The sequence below is a fragment of the Marmota flaviventris genome, chromosome 5 (assembly GCF_047511675.1).
Source record: "Marmota flaviventris isolate mMarFla1 chromosome 5, mMarFla1.hap1, whole genome shotgun sequence".
NCBI lineage: Eukaryota > Metazoa > Chordata > Mammalia > Rodentia > Sciuridae > Marmota > Marmota flaviventris.
Window position 1 is genome coordinate 118,128,276 of NC_092502.1, and position 23,265 is coordinate 118,151,540.

General features: G+C 37.2%; 1 long non-coding RNA gene across 1 annotated transcript in view; it reads right to left on the reverse strand.

The window, feature by feature from the left end:
• LOC139705792 (uncharacterized) overlaps window positions 1-19,144 on the reverse strand; it is a 31,785-nt gene extending 12,641 nt beyond the window's left edge. The window contains exon 1 of the long non-coding RNA XR_011707625.1: window positions 18,689-19,144. This is a non-coding gene — a long non-coding RNA (uncharacterized lncRNA). The remainder of the gene's footprint in view (window positions 1-18,688) is intronic.
• Between the last annotated feature and the right edge of the window lie 4,121 nt (window positions 19,145-23,265).

Genomic DNA, 23,265 nt, shown 5'->3' on the forward strand with positions numbered 1-23,265 from the left:
ATTAATAAAGATGTTAACTCTAAGTTTTTATCAAGTAAATAAAGGTCATAATAGTTGGTTGAGAGTTTTCATCATGATTAAATATTGAAAATTTTCAAATACCTATTCTATGTCTGCTGAGATAATCATACAGTTTTTCTCTAATTATTGGTTACTGGGTAGATTAATTTTATTAATTTTTAAAATATTAAATGACTCATCAATTCTTTAGATAATCCCAACTTGGTCATGATATACATTTTTACATAACTAGAATCTCTAAATATTCACAATATCAGAAAATAGAGATTATATTCAATTTTCAGACAGAAAACTAAGATAGAGAAACAAGGAATATATGTAAGTTTTATACCCAGCAGGTGGCAGGACAGGGATTCAACTCTGGCCTGCCTGATTGTAAACTTATGCTAGCTTCCATCAGTTTTTCCTCCTTGAGAGCAAAGGCCCAGACTTTCTTATATGTCCCAAATGTCCAAGGCAGTATACATACTTTTGCCCATTTGAGAATTTGTACTGAATTAATACTGAATGTATGTTTCAAGACCCTGTATCCTTTAGAAATTTCTTAGTTGGAAAACCCAAAACCAAAACATCACTTCCCTACCAACTTAGTTCATCATAGGTATTGGTCACAAAATAATGTAAATGTAAACAGAAGAGGGACTAGGGATGTAGCTCAGTGGTAGAACACTTGTCTAGCATGTGTGGGGCCCTGGGTTCAATCCTCAGAACCATAAAAATAATGAATGCTCTTCCCTATGCCACCATATAACAGCTATCCTATTAAAACAAAAACAAAACAGAAGAAAACGTCTATAAAAGTGGACCTAACTACTAAGTGATTCCTTATTTTTAAATTCTTGAACTTTTTCATCACATTGAAATGGATAAAAACAAGGTCAGCACAAGACAGAAAATAAAAATAAAGAAAAAGTCTTTTGATTTGTACAGCATTTTCCTTGGTCCATGTTTTCACTAGTGTATTCATGCTCAAGCCTTCCTTAGAGCTTCTTCATTTCTTCAGTAAAAGAAGTAGTATTTCCGGAGCAGACACATGATAGGGAGATTAGGAATCAGTCTCCCCACTCAGAAAAGTTGCCCTGCAGGGGAACAGGAGGGAAGCTGCTCTTGGACAACTCTTCAGTCTCCCCACTCAGAAAAGAAGCATGAATGCATAAGACACATCTGAGTGTGGGGACAGGCAAAAGACCAGGCCCCAGGGTTCCAGGGCAGGGGAATGCCCTTCATTCTGCAGGAGGACCCTGCGATGTAGCCCTGGGTATAAACAAGGGCGGGAGACACTCTGCATCAAACTTTTGCCAAAATAGGAAAAAGGAATCAACAGCTGTAGCCAAATAATATTTCACTGCAAGTAGAAAAACAGGCAGAAAAAACTACCCTGTCACCTCTTCTGTGAAAAGCAAAAATAAAGTTGTATTTCATCCTTAGTTTTCCACCTTGTGGGCAAAAATAAAAGGAAAATTACTTCTGGGCAATCTTGCACGTATTACAGAATAATGAGCCATTTTAGGCAGTTGAACAAGAAGCAGGACAACGAATGTTCTCTGCAGAGTGTAGTCGTGTTGTTTCCAGAAGTGAATCTTACCAAGAAACCAAAAGGGAGCTGGTGACATACACCAGCACTGGCCAGTCACATTTATCATGAGCAGACAGTTGGAGGCTCCGGTGTAAAGTGGAAGCTTAGCACTTGGAGGCTGATATGACTCACACTGGCACCCTCACTGCCACGTGGCTCTCTACCTACAGCATCAAGGCCACACGTTTCACACCAACTCCCCTCCCTTGCCTTGTAACTGGATTTACTGAACAATCCAATGAACTATTCCATAAAGTCAGCTATTAAGATGGTTCCAAACATCACTAAACCAATCAGCTTTCAAGGCAAGCTTATAATTGCACAGATGTGGTCCCTCTGTATCTCTGTTAGCTGGATTCTAAGATGACCCCCAAGATCCCTTTCTTTGGTGTGTACGCCCTATATCCTCCTTCAATGTGAGAGGTATCTTTGACTACAACGGGGTACCACTCTCATAATTATGCTATATCATATGAAAGAAGGGATTCATAGATGTAATCAAGATGCCTAAATAGTTGGTTTCTACTTACTTGAAGGACAGATTATCCGGGATGGGCCGTACTTACAAGAGGTCAGAGAAATGCAAAGTGAGAGAGATTTATCCTCTGGTGTTGTGGAAGCAAACAAACATGTTGTGAGCTTCTTATAGAGCAGGGAATGTGGCAAGAACCTGATGACAGCCTCTGGGAACTAAGAGTGGCCCCAGCTAACAGCTAGCCAGAAGTAGGTAGAGGGAATTCAACAACTGCAAGGAAATGAATTCTCCCAACCACCAGTGAGATTGGAAAAGGAACCTCAACCTCACTTAGGACAACTGATTTCAGCCTGGTGAGTCTCTCAGCAGAAGACCAAGCTCACGCATATCCAGATTTCTGATCCATGGGATAATAAATGTATGTTGTTTTAAGCCACTAAGTTTGGGGATACTTCTTAATGCAACAATATAAAAGTAATAAATCTATACTCAAGCCTGAATTTTGATTAAAATACCCTAGTCTGAGTTCTGAGATGTAGAAAGGACTTATTAGTATGGCAGAAGCAGTTAATGAGCTTATCTATAAGTTGGAAAAAGGTGTCTCTATTGTTTCAGTGGAGGGCATGTGGTGGCCATTTATGCTGTTCATCAAGGATTTTCAGTTCTTATGGATAAAAAAATGTGGTGTATATATACACATTGGATTGCTCAGCCATAAAGAAGAATGAAATTATGGCATTTTCCAGTAAATAGATGGAACTGGAGACTCTCATGCTAATTGAAATAAGCCAATCTCCAAAAACCAAATGCCAAATGTTCTCTCTGATATGAGGATGCTAATATACAATAAGAGGTTGGGAAAGGAAGAATAGAAGTACTTTGGATTAGACAAAGGAGAATGAAGGGAATGGAGGGGGTAATGGGAATAGGAAAAAACAGTAGAATGAATCAGACATAACTTTCTTTCCTATGTTCATATATGAATACGTGACCAGTGTAAATCCACATCTGTACAACCAAAAGAATGGGAAGTTATACTCTATGTATGTACAATATGTCAAAAGACACTCTACTGTCATGTATAACTAAAAAGAACAAATAAAAAAAAGAAAGAAAAAAGTATTTTCAGTGCTTCTCCTCTCTGGAAAATTACGGCCCTTTATTATCTGTTGCTCTTGGTAATCCTGATTGCATGGACCATGTGCATCACATTGGTCAATGCAATTGGGAGCAGAAGTGATACATATCAGTTCTGAGCCAGAGAGTTTGATCGGTACATGACTCTCCAGAGCTCGTTATCCTTCTGCTAGTAGTATACAGCAATGTTCCTGATAGCTTGGTTATTAAAGTAAGGTATATGGGGCAGATTTCATCCTCTGACTAATGATAGATCTTTAATGTGAGTAAAAAATTACTTTTTTTGATTTTTAAGGCCCTACTATTTTATGGTTGGTTGTTACTGCAGCATAAGTTAGCCCATGCTGACTTAAATGGGGAATTACTGAACAACGAAGCCCAAAAGGACAGCCAAAGACACAGAAACAAGAAAATCAAGAGGATAAGAGGATATATAACATCTTTCATGTTTTTGTGTACCTAAATGATTCTCTCTCATTATAAAAAACAAATGAAAGCCTCAAGTAAGTGAAAGCAGAAGAGAAAAACGTAAAAATGTCATTCATTACTCGTCTACATTGAAAAGCCAGACAGTCACAGGTGCTGGTCATGTCTGAGAAGAACAAAACTAGCAGAGTGGTTGGCTCTTTGTCCTGCAGGGGAACAGGAGGGAAGCTGCTCTTGGACAACTCTTCTCAGGACAAATGCCATCCTGTTTTCGGAGTTTCCACACTCCTTTAATTGCGAGAGCCTGGAAGAGAGAGTCTTCATAGCATGCTGAATGATATTGCCAAAGATAACTTAGAGGGAGTGTGTCTACCTAGCAGAGACAAACAGACAACACAAACAAAAGTTCTGATGAAAAATAAAGTACTATCATAGCAGAGAAGAGATGTGCTGTAAAACCCTGATATTCAAAGGGACAGAAGTAGCTCTGGATGAATAGAAAGACTGAGTTAAGTGATCAGTTGGATAGGTTTTAGGACCCTTGGGAAACAGTTGAATGGGTGCTGTGGCAAACACTCAACTTAGATCTTAAAGATAAGAAGTTCTGGTGAAACGTTCTGTGGTAAATTAACAGAAATTCCATTCTAGCAGGTTTGGATTTTTGAAGATAAAAATACCACTGGCTCTGCAAATGATGGGAGACTTACAGCAGACATGTATAAATTAAGCTAACCCTATGTATATCTTCTCAAAGTGTTATTCTGTTCAGACACATCAATAATGCATAGCCAAGGAGACAGATTGAACAGTGAAACAGGCCTCCTGACTCCAGCATCTGGTAATTCTTGACCAATTATACTAGAACTGAATGGATTCCATTCTCAGGGAGCCAAATTTGATTAAAAAAAAAAAGATAACAGAACCAAGACCTAGAAATGGACACTCTGACTTGTAGAGTATTTTTCAATTTGAATATATTGGCTGTGTCTATGTAGTAAGAGGAAATGGAATACTGCAGCCCTGACTAATTCAGGCCATAAGTTTATATTTACAATGAAAACATAAAGTAATTATGACAAAATACGTTGTTAAATTGAATCACCTATGGTAATTGCTTCAATTCCCTCACCCCACCTTTTTCTATAGATGTGTAGTCATAGCCTTTGGGAATGATGAGGATATTGTGGATGCCAGAATATCGTCCCAAGGGACACACTTCTAGTAATAGTCCAAAAGCTACTCTAGCTGCAAAATACTTGCCTACTAGTCATATGCTCTCCTCATTCCAATGCTAGGTGACGTGACCAGCATATGGCTACTATAGGCAAGCTGGTTACTGTATTTTTCAAGTTCTATCTTGATTTCTCTGGACCTTAATTTATCTGGAAGATAAGAATGAAGTATAGCATTCTCGAAAGCAATGTCATCTTGCTCTCACAATCAGTATTCACAACAGAGAGACAGCAGTTTAGGGTGCATTTAAATGTAACTAACTGCATCAAATTTAACAGATTAATTCACAAAGAGATACTGGAACAGGCAAGTGATGATTTCGTGCTCTGCCCAAAATTATAAGAGGGGGGCACAAATGAGATAATTTAGGTCTTTTTAAAGAGTCATTTCCTTTCAAAAACCTGTTATCCCCCCCTACCCTGGCTTCTCAGCTTTTCTTCTAAATAGCATTGCTGACGCTTTATTAGTTAATCAATAAGACATGATACAGAGTATGGTTATCATAAAATAATCATACCCTGGAGCATTTTGAGGCATGAGCCACTTGTCTCTAATCAGATTGGGTTGAGATTACCTTTGGATAACCACACTCCTGGGAACAGTCTCATTTCTATTATGAGTACATTTTATAATAGGGAAAAATGTACATTTCTGCAGGGGAAAATGAAGTTGGCAGTGTATACCTAACAATCATTTCAGTTGAGCTGAGAAACATTTCTCTTTTTGAACCACGTCAAACTCTGCTTCATCTATTCAAGTAATGTCAGAGAAAAGAGGCACCACACACTCGGTGTGGGGAATCCAGTACAATAGAAGCTGTATTTTACTTTGGCATTGCAAGCTTCAAATTATATGCAAACATTCAAAAAGGGCATCTGAAACTTGGCATGCATGTTTATAAATGGCACACTTTGAATCTGGAGTGGGCTTAGGTGTGTAGGTTACAATACAGGATGATCTCCCATGTAAAAATGGAACAAAGCCTTTCTCTAACTTCCCACAGAGCAAGATGTTCATTTCTGCTTCAATTATAATCCTAGGCACACTGGAGATTCCATTAAGAGCAATTTCCATCTCTTCCTCCTTATCCTGACTAGCCAAAAATTTTAATCAAATTACATATATTAGAAAGTTAAAGACAGAAAAGCCTGGTGAGCCATGAGATACACTATACAACAGTGGCTTAGAATGGTGGAAAAACCCATTGATGAACCCACTGTAGGCTCCAAAGATGATTATAAATGCTTAGAGCTCTAGGTTCTAATCCTATTTTTATTTATGTTTTTACACATAGGTAAATTTATATCCAGGGACTTTTAACATGGGATAAATGATGAAAGAAAAAAAAAGATGGTGAGATAACATATGCTAATTGCTCTGTGATGGAAGTAATATTTGTAACTAATAATGAAGGAGAAAAGAAAACCCAATGATATTATTGCCATATTGGTAGAATCAGATGCCTAATACTCTTTGTGCTGTTCTTGTTAGTTACATAACTCTCATAATAAAATAAAATTATTTCAGGTTGGTTTTTTGGAATGAAAGGAGAGAAGGTAAGAAAAAGAGAAACAGTCTTATTTTATGGATTTATTACATTAGAATTAAATTTAGTCTCTATATGGCAATACTGCATTTGATTAATGATACCCCCTTGCAATGCCAGTTATTTCAAGAGTCTCAGAATGTCTGTCTTGGGTCCAACAAATGCTTAATACTTCCTACTATTTCATTTCCTCAGAATTCTACTTGATCTTTGCAAAACAGCGAGGGCAGCTGGGCTCCTGGCTTGAAAGAAATGAAGCCTGGCCAGAAAGAAACCAAGCAAAGATTTGTATTAGTCATTTAAAAATTCAACTCACACAACTAGATGGAAGCATCCAGTTTTAGTTATTCAGAGAGCAGAAAGGCTCCCTATCTCAGATTCCCCCAAGTTGGGAGATTACTTGTGTTTCATACTTAAAAGTCACATTTTGCCTTGCGCAGAACAGCCCAAAGGCAGCCAGAGCCAATGTGAACTGTCCAGCCACCTCACACCTCCCAGGATGAAAGCCCTCCAGCGCTGTGTAGGTGGAGCTGGAGTAATAGGGCCTGAGAAACTCTTTGAGAAGCAGTGAGAGCCTGGTTGGCCATTCTCTTGACTGATTGGGGCTCCAAGGGGACTCTTTCTACTATCTTAACATCCCTGTTCTGTCATTCCCTACAGCCTCAACTGTGACATCACCACTTGACCAGACAGCTTTCTTCAAGATCTTTGCATGGTAAGGGGATGGGCTTCACCAACATCCTCCTTGATGGTTGATTCTTGTCAATCACCCTGCTCTTAAAATTCCTTCCTATTTACAGGACAGTTCATTATCAGTTTCTTACATTCTGCTGATCTTTCTCTACTTCTGTAGGTCCTCTTTCTTCCTTAAATATTAAACAGCTTCCCCAAACCAAGAGAGTCTTTTGCCCTTTGTTTTCATCTCTGTATAATGTATCCTCTCTCATACCAACTGTCAAACCCACAAGTCCCACTTGACTTTTCACCTGTTATTAGCTTATCACCTTCCACCAACACTCAAAACTGACTTACTGTGGTATGCAGAAAGAAGATGGCACCCATGAATGCCTCCAGCCTGGTGTCTGTATCTTTATGTAACCCTCTCTTCTTAACTGTGAGAAGAACCTGTGGCTTGCGTCAAACCAACAGAATATAGCAAAGGTGAAGGGATTTAGCAAATGTGATTTAAGGATCCTAATCAGTTGATTTTGAGTTGGGTGGGCCTGACCTATTCAGATGAGCCCTTTAACACTGGGTATAGGCATTCCCTAAAATAAGAGATTTGAAGCAAGGCACTCTCCTGTTGAATTTTTTTTTGGGGGGGGTACTAAGGATTTAATTCAGGGTTGCTTTACCACAGGCTACATCTCCAGACCTTTTTGTTGTTGTTTTTAGTTGAACATGACAGTAGAGTATATTTTGACATAGTTATACAAAAAAGGGAATATATCTTATTCAATTAGGAGCCCAGACTTGTGGTTGTGCATGATGTGGGGATTCACTATGGTATATTCATATATGTACATAGGAAAGTTAAGTCAGATTCATTCCACTGTATTTCCTATTCCTGTATCCTCTGCTCCCTTTGCTTCATTTCCCTTTTGTCTAATCTACTGAACTTCTAGTCTTCCCTGCCCCCTGTTGTTATCATCTACATATTAGTGAGAACATTCGACCTTTGTTTTTTTGGGGGATTGGCTTATTTTGCTTAGCATAATAGTCTCCAGATCCATCAATTCACTTACTGGCATAAGTCATAAAGTCATTCTTTTTATGGCTGAGTAATATTCCATTGTGTATTTGTACCATGTTTTCTTTATCTATTCATTTGTTGAAGGACACCTAGGTTTGTTCCATAGCTTAGCTACTGTGAATTGAGCTGGTATAAACATTGATGTGGCTGTGTCATTATAGTATGCTGATTTTAAGTCCTTTGTGTATATACTAAGGAGTGGGATAACTAGGTCAAATCATCTCCAGCCCCCTTTATTTTTAAATTTGAGACAGGGTCTTGCTAAGTTTCCCAGGCTGATCTCCAATTTGTAATCCTTCTGCCTCCTCCTCCCAACTCACTGGGGTTATAGTTGGGTGCCACCATGCTCAGCCTCTGTTTTAAAAAAGCAAATAACCATATTGTGAACTGGCCATGGATAAGACAGCCTCTAGAAGCTGACAGCCTTAGTCCTTTAACTGCAAGGAACTGAGTTCTGCCAAGAATCCAGGTGAGCTTACAAGATCCCAAGTTCCAGATGAGAGTATCAGCCTGTGAAATCCTGAGCAAAGGACACAGCTTAGCTGTACCTGACCTCCTGACCCACAGAAATCCTGGTGGTAATTTGTTTTGCAGCAATAGAAACTTACCCTCCCAACTGCTTTATTGTTATAATTTTGTGTTCAAAGTGTGAAACTTACCTCATTCCCTTTATTAGGTACCAAAATCTATCATTTTTTCTTGACCAATATCTATTGAATTATTCAAACGACATCCCTCTATTTTATTCAAATCATTAATTCAGCAAAGATTTGTATCCAGCTCTGGGTATGCAATGATGAGGCCAGAATGATTCCTGCCCTTATGCAAAGTAAAGTGGCCAAAATGAACATTGAATATATAATTGTAGGGGGTGCTGAAGTTCTCTAAGGAACTTGGACCTCATGTGGTTGGAGGGGAGTCCTCACCACCTCAAGGCTGAGTTGTGCCAGCCTCCTACTTTGTCTCTTTCTCTTTCCTCCAGGCACAGAGTTACTGGGTTAGTCTTTCCCAAAGATACATTTTAATTTAAGGACATTTGCCTCTGTTTGAGGATTTTCAACAGCTCCCTATTACCTCACAGATATAATAAGCAAAATAGTAATAAGGTTGTGGGCAGTGTCATTTGTGCCTTATATACTAGTAACAAGAGAAGTTTGAAGACTTGAATGACGCCACAGTAGTGGTGAGTTCCTGTGAGCCAACTCTGAATTGTCTTTTCACACTGTTGCTATCTCCTTGATATTTTAAACTGTTTGTAAAAAATTATTTTTCTAATTATGAGTATGGAGCTTACAAATGTATTACATAAATTGATACAGTTCCCCAAAAGAAAACCAATTAACCCATTTTGGCCCTTATCTCTGGAAAATTTTGACTAGTCTACATGCTTAAAGCTAATCTAAGATCAATATTTGGTTCATGTCTACTCCACAAGACTATGACTGTAAAATGAGAGTCACATTTAGGTTTATATCTAAATGACAATAACTCTGAAACCCCCATCTGCCAAAGAAAAATAAAGCAGTTGTAGATTGCTTTTGGTACTCCACCTGGCTCCCTCTTCTAGGCCATACACTTATAACTATGGTTTGCAATTTAACAAGACAGAGATTCCCTTTTCTCCAAAGAATTTGCCCTGGAGTCTCTTATTAGGAAAGCTATTCCCACCTACAAATCTTGTGGGGAGAAACACTAGTCAAGACTGGCTGACACATGGAATACAAGGACTGACCACCTGCCTCAGGTAGGACCAATTCTGTGACGCAGTCCATCCTCCAGAACTGTTGTGTGGGACCCAACAGAAGCTGACCTCCAGCAAGACCTTGTTTGTGGGTAGCTTTCTTCCCCTCCCCTTTGCTGCTTCCCTCATCCCCTTCTCTTGGGAACATCCCTCAAATCAATCACTTGAACAGGAATTTCCATCCTGGGATCTGCTTTTAAGGAACCAACCCCTGAACAATCCTTCAAAGAATCCCTTGTTTGTTTCTGTGAGCCACTAAGAGAGTCTCACATGTGCCTACCACCAGTCTGTCATGGTGGACTCCTGTGGCATGCTTCACCTTTCCCTTTTTGATTCAGATGTCCTTGCCACCACCCAGGAATCTAGCTAAATGAACCCCATGTGGTTTCTGTGGAAGGCTCACACTCTGAGAACAACCATGTCCATGCCAGGGATGCTATTTTTTGGATGTTCCTCAGGTTGCCAGTCTTCAAGATGTCACAGTTGGCTCGACTTCCATGAAGAATTGGAAGAATGGCCTCCCCCTTCACTTTCTGGGCACTTGGCAACAGACCTGCTAGTGCCCAGTTTCTGAGGGTCTGCTTTGTGGCCTTTATTTCTCTAGTGCTGAGGGATTCGGCCCATTTCTAGGGACACATGGCAAAGTCAATGTCATTCTTTTAAAATCTTTTTGTAGTCCATGCCCTCAACTAAACACCTCCCTCCTGTGCCAGCTGGAAGCAGAAGTCCCATGGAGTGCAAGGGCGTGTGGGAAGGAAGCGCGGTCTGTGCTAGTCTTCTGGTACCTAGCTCAGTCAGCCAGAATTTTTTTTTTTAATTTGGCTTTTATTTTAAGCCTGTATCAAGGAAACCTCCTTCCTGAAACTATTTTGGATAGAGAACTTCCGTAAAGAAGAACAGATACAACCTGTTTCTGAGAAACTCTCATTTTGTGAAAGTTAATGCACTTAGATACACATGAAGAAACTTTTAAAATATAATTCTTCTAAATCTTACAAAGTTTGTTTGGTTTTATATAAGGAACTTCTAGAATAAAATCCCAGGCAATTTTCATTCTCTTTATGAAAGACTTAAAATTTACAATGGTATTTCTTACTTTTGAGCATATGGCAAAGTTGATTTTTATGGGTAACAACTCTATAGCTATTATCAAGATTTCTGCCTGTAACATTTTGCTACACTTGCTTTACCATGTATTTACATATCTTTGTCTATCCATCTGTCCATCAATGATGGCATTGTAATTATTTTTTAAAAGATATTTTATACTTTGATTTATAACAAAAATATCCCGTATATGGGAGTCTAAATGAAAACAAATTATACTGAATGTTATCTCTTCAATAGCAAAAATACCAGAGACATAATATGGTCTTAAGAAGTGATACTTGACAGAGTGGCCTGGCAAGGAGATCTTAAATTATTTTTTTTAAAAAACGCTAGTTTTGGGGCTGAGTCTGTAGCTCAGTGGTAGAGCACCTGCCTTGCATATGTGAGGCCCTGGGTTTGATCCTCAGCACCACATAAAAATGAATAAATAAAGATATTGTGTCCATCTGCAACTAAATAAATATTTTTAAAAAAAGCCCCACTAGTTTTGGGTGAATATTGTTCTAACACAGTGGGTAAAGCAGTGGTGAATTAAATCACATGGAAAATTGAATTGACTACCAGGCAAAGGTTTAAGTAATAATTCTCTAAAGCCCTGATCTACTCAGTCCTTGATGTGGGAAACTATTTTTATTTAATCAGTAAATAAATTGTCTGTTCATTAACACTTGAGTATAAAGTCAGAAGCTAAAGTTCAGTTACAATATTAATGCACTGAATAGAACCATATATTTCTGCACAATGATTTACAAAGCTCTCAATCACCTCTCTAACATTTACACTGATACCACTGATTTACTTACTTACTTAATTCCATCTGTGATGCCATTTTCACCATGGGTACAGGAGTACTCTACTACTGAGCTACAATTTCTAGCTCTTTTTGAGACAGGGGCATTAAGTTGCCTAGGCTGCCCTGGAACCTGTGACCTTCCTGCCTCAGCTTCCTGAATAGCTGAGAGTACAAGTATGCACCACATCACCCTAATGGATAATAGAGATTCCTGAAGGAGAAAATAAAACAAGGCAATAATACAAATATTAAAAACCATAATTTAGAAAAAATTTCCTAAAATAAACAAATATTTGAAACTACATTTAAAATCCATAGTCTTTAAATAAAAAGAAAAAACTCTGAGCATCTGACCTAAGATGAAAAAAAAATTAGATGACAGACCATTTTGACACCAATTATTTATGGCAGGAGAAAATGGAAGTCACATATTTAATACACTCCAGAAAGGAAAAAGCCAAAGTTTTATACCTAGCAAGCCATATCTTTCACATATACAAACTATTGTCAGTAAGTGAGAACTGAAGGATGTCATTCCTGTGAGTGTTTCTTCAAGGAATCCACTAGAGAATGCGCTTTGGACAATGAAATAACTCAGATACCTATAGAAGGATTGGTAGTGATCATTAAATATATAATTATTTGTAGAACTAAGACTAAAGATTAAAAGGTAATAATATGCTCTGACAATGTAGATATAGTACAGCACAAAAAATGAAGGGGTAGAAAAAGGGAAAGCATATGCAAAAATCAAAAAAGAATTTGAACTGCTTTTAGTAAAAATAATTGCTGGTGATAATATTAGAATTGTTACTCTGAGATTATTGCACATGCTGTTGGGATAAAACAAATGAATTATTATATGATATTCTAATTCTCTCATCCCTTGTGTCTATGAGAACCAAGATTCATGGTGTAGAAAAAAGGAGATACAGAGGAAGCTAAGTAAAAGCTCTATAATCATGAATTTGAATTGAACATAGTAGCATGCATTTAAAAAATATATATATATATATATATCTCCTGCTTCCATGAAAATCCTAGAAACAATGACCAATCCCCCAGATGGTGGTCTCAAAATATAATTTTCTACTGAAGGAAACCAGAGCTTCTAGAAGAAATGACTGAGGCAAGAAGTATTTTAAGATAAATCAGAAACATATCATACCAGAGTGTAAGTACACTAACAAGTAACTAAAAAGTGTCTAAAAGATTCAGGAGACAACCTAAAGAGGCTCCTGCTGGACTAAAATGTAACACTTTGAGCTTCAATAAGGACAGGAACTGCAATAAGTTGAAACCCATCAGGTCTGTATAAAGTCATCTGTTTATAATGGTATTTAAAAAAATTATCTACTTCAGAGGATGACAAGGAATAAATTTATCATCTGAAAAACCTTTAAAGAATAATCAAGGATTTATCTTGTCTTTCCTACATGGATTGTACTACTGAGTTACCAAACTATAGATGAAAAGAAGCGTTTCTTTAAAAAACTTTTCTAGCTAATAAATGCAAATGAAACAACTGAAATATTTCAGTATTTCACCTTTTTTTCCAACCCCTTGAGTTAATACCTCTGGTCAATGATGACATTACAAAAGACAGACAAGCCCCTACCACCTTATTGAAGCACCTGAGTTCAATCAAGTGTCTAGATCCAATTTGCAGGAAATGCAGGAGACAGGATCATGTTTAACTGTGCCTTGAACAAAATCTTAGACTGTTGGAAATACTAGAAAAATGCCCAAGTTCTTCAACAAACTAATTGTAGAGGAAATTAAAAGACTTGTTAAAAACTTGGGCAAGACTACACTATAAAGTCTAAGGGTGCACACTTGAGGAAAAACATCACTAAGAAACAAAAGGAAGAGTTTACTATAAGTCAGAGAGTAGCTAATTCTGGAGGCAGATTTTTTTGACTCTGATGATGATTAAAAGGGTAATGATAATAACTCCTTAAACTATGAGATGAGACAGAATGAGATGATACAGGATGAAATAAGATGAGGTGAGAAAAAAATGAGGTAAGATGGGATGAGAGTGAGTTTGAGATTGTGATTTCGATTGGAATAATTTTGAAATAAAGATAAATTGAGGAAGAGGAAGAAGGGACATGAAAATAAATAAAAGAAGTAGTTGACAACATTGAAGAGTTATAGTATTTTGGTAAATGCAGAGATTGAGCAGATAATTATAATGGTGTTGACAACAATGATTAGCATACATTGAGCATTTATTGTATGTCAGGCACTGAGCTCAGCACTTTAACTGCATTATCTCCTATAATCCTCACAAAGCCCTCTGGGATGAGCTCAATTAGATGCATGCTTCTTCTTTATCCCCTAGGCAGACAGTTCTAAGGTGCATTTTTTAAAACTCTTCAGAGTCTCATGAACCCTGTAGCAGAGGCCAACTCCATAACAGTACCTTGGACTAGCTTTCCTCTGTTCTGCAATTGCTCACTTTAACTCCCTGGAATTTTCCCCCAAACCATCAGTATACAAGTCTTTGTCTCTGCTCTTGGGGGAATAAAAGAGGTATCAATTGGGTTGCATGCTGCCAAGAGGAATCTGGATGATCAGTTTCAGTGAAGTAATGCGGGCAGAAGGTCAGAGGTTGGAGAAAACAGAAGATGAGGAAATGGAGACAGCCAACTGCATTTACTCTTTCAGAGGTCCAAATTCTTGGACAGTTGACCTCTCAGTTTCTCTCTCTCTCTCTCTCCTCTCCCTTTAAAGAGAGAGAGAGAGAGAGAGAGAGAGAGAGAGAGAAGAGAGAGAGAGAGGGAGAGAGAGAGAGAGAGAGAGAGAGAGAGAGAGAGAACGAACTTTTAATATTTATTTTTCAGTTTTTGGCAGACACAGCATCTTTGTATGTGGTGCTGAGGATCGAACTTGGGCTGCAAGCATGCCAGGCGAGCTCGCTACCACTTGAGCCACATCCCCAGCCCTCTCTCTTTTTAAAATAAATTATGTTTGCCAGTGACTGGGGAGAAGAGAAATGAGCCCCTAGCTAGGAATGGTATGTAGGGCCAAGGACAAAGAGACAGCAGATGACAGGAATGATGAGTGTCTAGCATAAGAGAAGAAACTCGCAGGAAATGGGGAGTTGAGGGGAGAGTGGTAGTGTAGGATCTTGAGCCTCAGTGTAGGGTTGGCTTCCAGACTGACTAGGGACTCCTCATTTATAGAATTGGAAGGAAGGCAGAGTACAAACAGGTATGAATGTGGGTAGGTTTGATGGTTTAGATGGTGAGAGGAAAAAAAAAAAGGAATTCGTGACAGTTGCTTCTATTTTTCTCAAGGAGTTATGTTTTAAGGTCAAAAGCTGAGGAAGGGCAATAGGGACAAAGCAAGTTTGAGCAATAAAGGGAAGTAAAATAATTTTGGAAACTGAGAACACAAATATTTTGAGCAAGTGATTGCTAAATGGTACTGAGCACCCATTTATTTATTTTACTGGAAAGGCTGCTAACTAATTTCTGCTCCATTTTGGGGGCAGGTAGCTTTTATCTAGGTATTAGTTATTTCAAAACAAAACAAACAAAAACCCCTCATTGTTAACAACCTAATGAATTGGAAAGACTACAATGAAGAAAAGTAACATAGAGCTAGCTTCTCAGACCAAAAGCAAGTTGTTAATGAGGGCCAGTTGAAGGATGATTGCTGAAAGGAGGGAGGCCCAAGGGGGAACATTAATTTGGGTCACAAAATTAGCTAAATGTTGTCAATGTACATCAAAAAACTTTTGCTGGGAGCTGGGGGGTTTATCTCAGTTGTAGAGCACATGCTTTATATGAGCAAGGGCCTGGGTTCAATCCCTAACACCACCAACAACAACAAAATAAAAAATTCTTGCTTCTAATGCACAGGTGACTTTTCAAAAGCAGTACACTTTAGAATATGTATGTTTCCTCAAACAATTAATTAAATAGAAAGATACTATTCCTCCTATCAGCAGCTCAGTTGGCTTCCCAAACTGAGAGCCCAAGCAGAGAAACCTCTAAATACCGCACTGAGCAATGACATCACTCTTTCCCTAGTTACCCAACGTGGAGGCAGAAATGAATCAGCTGGATATAAATGCAATATCTAATGGGGTGGGAGTGCTAAAACTTTTTATGGCCATGGGATCTGTCATCCCTGTAACTTAAAATGTGGTCACTCAAAACATGTAACAAAAAATGTTATGGAGCCTGTCAACGTCTTGCTTATTAGGGTGCTGGAAAAATATGTTCTATATTCATTTATTTTGGTGGAAGCTGTAAGCTTCCTAAACTTAGGAAAACTAAATTAGGGTTTTGTGGATATGTCAACACCAAAATAGGCACATTATTTTGTATCTTACAAGAGCTAGTCTACAACAAGTATCTAGTAAATATCACAAGATTTTAAAATATGTATGTTTGTTTACATAATATACATGGTTCATTCCCTTCAGCTAAATTATACCCTCTCATGCAGACACCCTAAGAAGCTGAAACAATCCTGTTCCTACCTTGATATGAAACTCATTGTCACTTTTTTCTTTGTGCTTATCATCATAGGTAACCACCAAGTAGTCTGGGTTTTTTTGTTTTAAGTGATTTGTCTTTGACAATTGTCATTATAACTTTTTGGAGCAAACATAATAAAAAAACCAGAATGATTATTCCCATTTTACAGCTGGCAAAACTAAAGAATATAAAGTTTAAATGTTCTATGCAAATTCGTCTTTTATAGTTGAAAATATTTTTCAGACTGTTTTTTCAGACTGGATGTAAAATGAGAGGCCTGCGACTGGTGCCTTACCCTCACGTCTAGGGTCTGGGGTGTTGTATTTGAGTGCTAAGCTTGGTATATAGTAACTAGGAGAGAAAACACACGGTTAATGGCTAATGGACACAGTACCAAGGTAACCACTCATCATGCCTGAACAAAGGATATTCTCTACCAGAAACGCAGAACTGTTCCTGAGCTAGTATGTTGGAGTGTTGGGCCCACATTTTCTTCTAGTATGCACAGGGTTTCTGGTCTAATTTCTAGGTGTTTGATCCACTTTGAGTTGAGTTTTGTGCAGGGTGAGACAGGAGTTAAATTTCATTCTACTACATACGAATTTCCAATTTTCCCACAGGAATGGGGTCCCAATTAGACTAAGATAAATATGAATGATTATATAAAAATGGATCCTACTGTCATGTATAACTAAAAAGAACCAATACAAAAATTTAAAAAAAAATTCAAGAGCAACCAAAAAAATTGTAGAAAAGGATTTTCAGCAATTCTGCAAAAACTCTCAGTTTTTCAGTGTTTAACAATGTTATTACCTCTTTTGGAAAATAATTTTTCTAGTCTTTGGTTTACCTAGTAATAAGTTTTCAATTATTTTTTTGGAGGTTTTCTTTTTAATTTGAATAATATCTTTCTTAGCTATCTTTTCAGTTCATGATTCCTAAATAAAAGTTTACTCTTTTTTTTGAATTTTAGGATAATATACTATGGTTATTAATCTAATAAAAGTCCATGTAGATGTGCAGCCTGTATTTCTTTTCACTTTTAAAAAATTATAAGATGGCAAATAAATTGATTGAGAACCAATTGGTTAAAAAAATAGATCAACTGATAGGATCAGTTTTAGGCACAATATCTTCAGGCATGAGTTTCCATTAATTTTTTAATATATGTCTCTTATTTTTAGTTTTTCTAGATTACACATTTAAAATAATTTATCATGTTTAATTTTGCTAAATTTGCAGATTTTACAACAGTTTAAATGTTCAAGCAGCTTTAATAGCCTTGTCATAAACATCATCTTTCTTTTTGACTCTCATGCTACTATCCTTTGCACCATTTTGAATTCTGGTTGAAGATGCTCGTTTATCTTGTTAGATCTAAATAATGATTGTTTTATGACTTCCTGACTTTTCCATTTTAGGTATTATTATCTTAATTTCCCAATAAAGAAGATAAGGATTTAGTTATCATTTACTTCCTCTGCACAAATTCACACTTTGAATCTCTAAACTTAGCTCTAAAACAGTTTTGGTTAGATCACTATTCAGTGCTTACATGAGTTAGGTGCTAGCCCCTCCTGCACTATATAATATACTATGATTATTTTTCCTTCCTTATGTTTTTTTTTTTTATTGAACCCAAGGCACATAGATTTAGATTAATTATAACAATTATTCATGACACCTATTTATCACTGGTCTATGCATAGCTTTCTTTTATTTCCTTATTGAATTAGCTGTTTTAAATAATGCAATTAGCACCCTTGAACTGGCACCTAAAATGAAAGTTAGACTTGTAAATAACCTTTATCTAACCATCTTCTCACTGACAACCTATCCATCCTTCTACCTCTCTTTACCTAAACGAACCATAGTCCCTAAATCTTGTTTTTGTCATATCCTTACTTTCTTCTTTATATAACTTTATAGAGATGAACAAAGCTAGCAGATTATAAACAAAGCTAGTTTGGGGGTTCACTTTAATGGCAATTTTTGTAACTGGAATTATTTCATGGAGAATAAGTTGAAATTCTAGACAAAGTTTTTTTTTTTTTTTTTCTGTTTGAAATTATCAGAGATAACAAAACAGAGAAGAATTATAAGATTGTGAACAGGAAGAAGAAAAAAACTCAGAGAGGCAAAGTAGGCATTCAGAGCTGTATTTTCCTTAGCCATCTGCAGATTTGGAAGAGGTGACTAAATAGCTGAGCAAAGCTTTTGACAGACTCATAAGACCAACAGGACAAAATTGGAGTTCAGTGCCCCAGGGAGGAAGGGTGTAGGATATCTGCTAGGTTTTAGACTGAGATCATTAATAGCTAAATCCTAGGAGTAAAAAGTGAAGGAGAAGTAGACTAGTCCTCATAAATATTGAAGCCTACCTGAAAATTCCTCAGTCCTCTAGGAAATTAAGATGATTCAATATTGCCAATGCTTTTAGCAGTCAACAGGAATCAAACTTGCATATTCACTGTAATAAGATGAGCTCTTCTTAGACCTCAGGGAATCTCTACAAGATTTCATGATATGCTTGATACGACCAAAAATAAGAAAACATGATGAAAAACCCAGAGAACAAAAGATAGCAGAGGTTCAAGATAATGGAGTTATCAGACATATACTTTAAAATAATTATATTTGCTATGCTCAAAGAAATAAGAGACAAGAAGGAAAATTTGGTAAAGAACTGGGAGCTATAAGAAAGAGCAGGGCTGGGGATACAGCTCAGTTGATAAAGTGCTTGCCTCGCATGCACAAGGCCCTGGGTTCAATCCCCAGCACCACCAGGAAAAAAAAAAAAAACACCCAGAAAAAGACTGAAATTCTAGAACAAGACCCCCAAGAGTAAATGAAAGATTAAACATAGTTGAAAGGAGAATTAGTTAACTGAAAGTTACTTGGATAAAAACATACTAAATGAAGCAAGAAAAAGAATAAAAAGTAATATTTTCTATTATGCCTTGCCTTGATAGTTTTTTTTGTTTGTTTGTTTTTAGAGGACACAGGAGGGGAGAAAGAAAATTGAACAGAAGTAATATTTGAATTTTCCTAAAAATGCTTAAGTATATAAAGCCAGAGATTCAAGATTCAAATCACAAAAAGGATAAACACACCCCCTCTAGACACATTATACTGTGATTACTTAACTCTGAGAGCAAAGAGAAACAGAAAAAAGTCAGAAAAAGACAAGATCATGCAGGCCTGTAATCCTAGCTGCTTGGGACGCTGAGGCAGGAGGATCGAGGATTCAAAGCCAGCGTCAGAAACAGCAAGGTACTAAGCAAATTGGTGAGACCCTGTCTCTATATAAAATACAAAATAGGGCTGGGGATGTGGCTCAGTGGTTGAGTCCTCCTAAATTCAATCCCTGGTAGCCCCCCGCCCCCCCAAAAAGACAAGACTTCCTTCAAAGAAACATCCAGTAAAACAGCATTAGTGGAAACTAGAAGACAATAAAACAATATTTTAAAGTGCAAAAGGAAAATAAGTCCCTTTTAGGTACAGTGGAGTACACCTGTAATCCCAGCCACTTGGGAGACTGAGGTGGGAGGATTCCAAGTTCAAGGTCAGCCTCAGTAATTTAGGGAGAAACTGTCTCAAAATAAAATATAAAAGGGACTTGGGATGTAGGAGCTCAGTAGTAAAGTGCCCCCTACGTTCAATCCCCAGTACTCAGGGAAAAAAAAAAAAAAATTCCCAACCTAGAATTCTAGTTCCAAAGCTAACCAAAGCAATGCTTTAAAATTGTGGGACATATGTTTTCAAACAAAAACCGAGAATGAAAGGATGTTCAACAATCAGAAGGAAAATAATTCCAGGTAGAAATCTACGAACATAGAAAGGAATGCAGAGCAAAAAAAAAAGATAAATATGTGGGTAAAACAAGTAAAAATTATATATAGGAAACAAGAGAAATAATGTTTTCTGGCATTAAAACAGAGAAAATTAGAATACATGGGAATGATAAAAGAAATTTAGGTGTTTTGAAGTCTTTAAATTGTTCCAGAAGAGATTAAAAAACATTAACTTAAAGCAGGGTGAAGTGGCATTTGCCTGTATCCCCAGCTACTTGGGAATTCAAGGCAGGAGGATGAGTTGAGTTCAACACCCCTGTGTCAAAAAAAAAAAAAAAAAAAGTTAGGTTTTTATACTTCAAGAATAAAGTTACAATCTCCATAATACCAGTCATAAATGATTTTTAACTGCTTTTTAAATTTACTATTAAGTACATCACACTATGTAATATTTTGAATTTCTTTATTTTTCTGGTACTGGGTATTGAACCCAGGGGTTCTTAACCACTAAGCCACATTCCCAGCCCTTTTTATTTTTTGAGACAGGGACTTGCTAAGTTGCTGAGGCTGGCACTGAACTTTGATCCTCCTGTCTTAGCCTCCAGAGCTGCTAGGATTATAAGCATGCACCACTATGCCTGGCTTCATTTTAAACTTATGCTATAATAACTAAGATTCTTCCGTATATTTATTTGTTTTGACTGTTGCAAACTATTGAAGTTTATTTATCCACTCTCCACCAATGGGAAGCTTTTCAGTTCTTTCCAGGTTTTTACTGAATGGTGTTTTAAGACTTTTCTTGTTCATATCTCATCATTCATATTAAAAACTTTCCGTGTCCACAAAGAAGGGTTATAGAGTAGGTTTTTCTTCTACTTTGGAAGGTTAATGACAAAACATAAAAAATTCTAACAGCAATGTGTAAAAGATTTTATGGATCTACAAGTCCAATATTTGCTATTACTTGGTCTTTTAAAATTTTACCAATGAAAATGACTATATTATTGTGGTCTTGATTTTCATTTTCCTGATAACCAATAATGTTGAACTTCTTCTCTATGGTTAGGATATGGTTTGAGTGTGTTCAACAAAGGTCCATGTGCCAGAAGCGTGGTCCCCAGCATGATGATGATGAGAAGTGGTGGAAGCTTTAAGGGATGGGGCTTAATGGAAGGCGATCATGTCATTGGTCCCTTGGAAGTGATTAATGTAGTTCTCATGGAAACCTGGTTAGTTCCCATGAAAATGTTGTTATAAAAAGACTGTGTCTAGGGTTAGAAATGTGGCTTAGTAATAGAACATTTGCCTAGTATGTATGAAGCTCTGGGTTCAATCTTCAGAGCTATAAAATAAAATAAAACAAAACAAAATAAGTGAGCCTGGTTCCAGAATCTAACTTCCTGTCTCACCATGTGAACTCTTTCCCACATTCTCTGCCATTGTGATGCCATTCAACCCTGAGGACCTCACCAGAGATTTAACAGATGGGGTCGCCTGACCTTGGACTTTTAGCCTCCAGAACTATGAGCTAAATGAATCCCTTTTCTTATAAAGTATCCAGCCTCAAGTGTTTTGGTTTATTAATAGAACATGAGTACAATCTCTTTTTATGTTTATTGGCTAGTTGTGATTTTTGTCTTGTATGAAAAAAATATAAATACCTTTATTACATGGTGCTAAGGATCAAACCCAGAGCCTGCTCATGCCAAGCACATGCTATACCACCACTGAGCTGTATCCCTAGCCCTGCAAAATACTTCATGATGCTTGTCTATTTTTCATTGTTTGTGGTCTTATTGATTTTTAAAAGTTCATCATATAATCTTGATATTTTTGTCATTTATGTATATTTTGAGCATCTCCTTCAAGATCCTAATTTGTCTTTTTACTTGTTTTAAGGTCTTTTAGTGAGTAAAAATTCTTAATTAAATTAATAAGCTGAATTATACTGTTTAGTTTTCTGTGAAGTTAATGATGTTCTTTTTGTAGATTTGCTAACTTTTGTAGGATTTGTCAGTAATTTAATCCAAGTCCTTCCCAAAGTGTGCACATTTCCTATTAAGATAATTAAATTAGGCATTCGATCAATTTCATCTTCCTGACAATTCCTTCCTGGAGCTCTGTGACCCATTTCTTCCTAGATGTATTCTCTAGGTCCTGTTGTTATGGGAAGACCTCTCTTATACCAGTTCTGCTTGGGTCCTAGGTCTTCCTCTTTTTGGGTTACTTCCTTGTTTGTAGTTTCCTGAGAAAGGAAGCAAGGAAGATATATTTTAACATTTTGTCTCCAAAGCTTGAATGGGCACATTATGGAAATGAAAAATAATTTTTCTTTAGAAATTTGAAGGCATTGTATTATTGTCTTATAGCTTCTACCATTATATTTTGAGAAATTTGGGTGCCATTCTGGGTTTTTTGTTTGTTTTTTGGTAGTGGGAATCGAACTCAGGGGAACTTTGCCACTGTAGAGGTACATCTCTAGCCCTTTTAAAATTTTTTATCCAGAGACCAGGTCTTGCTAAGTTATTAAGGCTGGCCACAAACTTGTGATCTTCCTATCTCAAGCTTCCCGAGTAGCTGGGGTTACAGGCTTGCACCACCACATCTGGCTGCCTTTCTGATTCTTGATCCTGTTTTGAAACTCATTTCCCAACCTCTCTGGATATCATAGGATTATCTCTTTGTCCCTAGTCATGATATGATATGATATTGTGTGGGTCTATTTCAGACTACTGTGCTGGCTGACATGCCTTTTACGTCTAAGATATTTTCTTAAATTACTTTTTTGTAGTTTCTCTTTTTCTATTTTCTGCTCCCCCCCCCCGCCCCCGCCGGAATTCCTATGACTTAGTTATCAAAACTTCTGGAGAGGTCTACTTCTTTTTTTCCCCCTCTCCTATTTTATATATATATATGTTTTCTTAGCTTCTCTATCTATCTTCCACTTTATCTAAACTGCATTCATATTTGCTATCACAGAATACTAATGATGGTTCACATTTTGGGAAGTGCCTTTGTTTCTTCCAAGTGTGTTTGGGTCTCAGTCATATCAGAGGCTTTCTGTACCTTTCTGGTGTTCCTGGCTCTTTTGCTTAAACCAAAAATTGTCCACCAGAAAAGCTGATTAGGAACTCTGCACAATGCATGCAATCTTCACTGTAGGG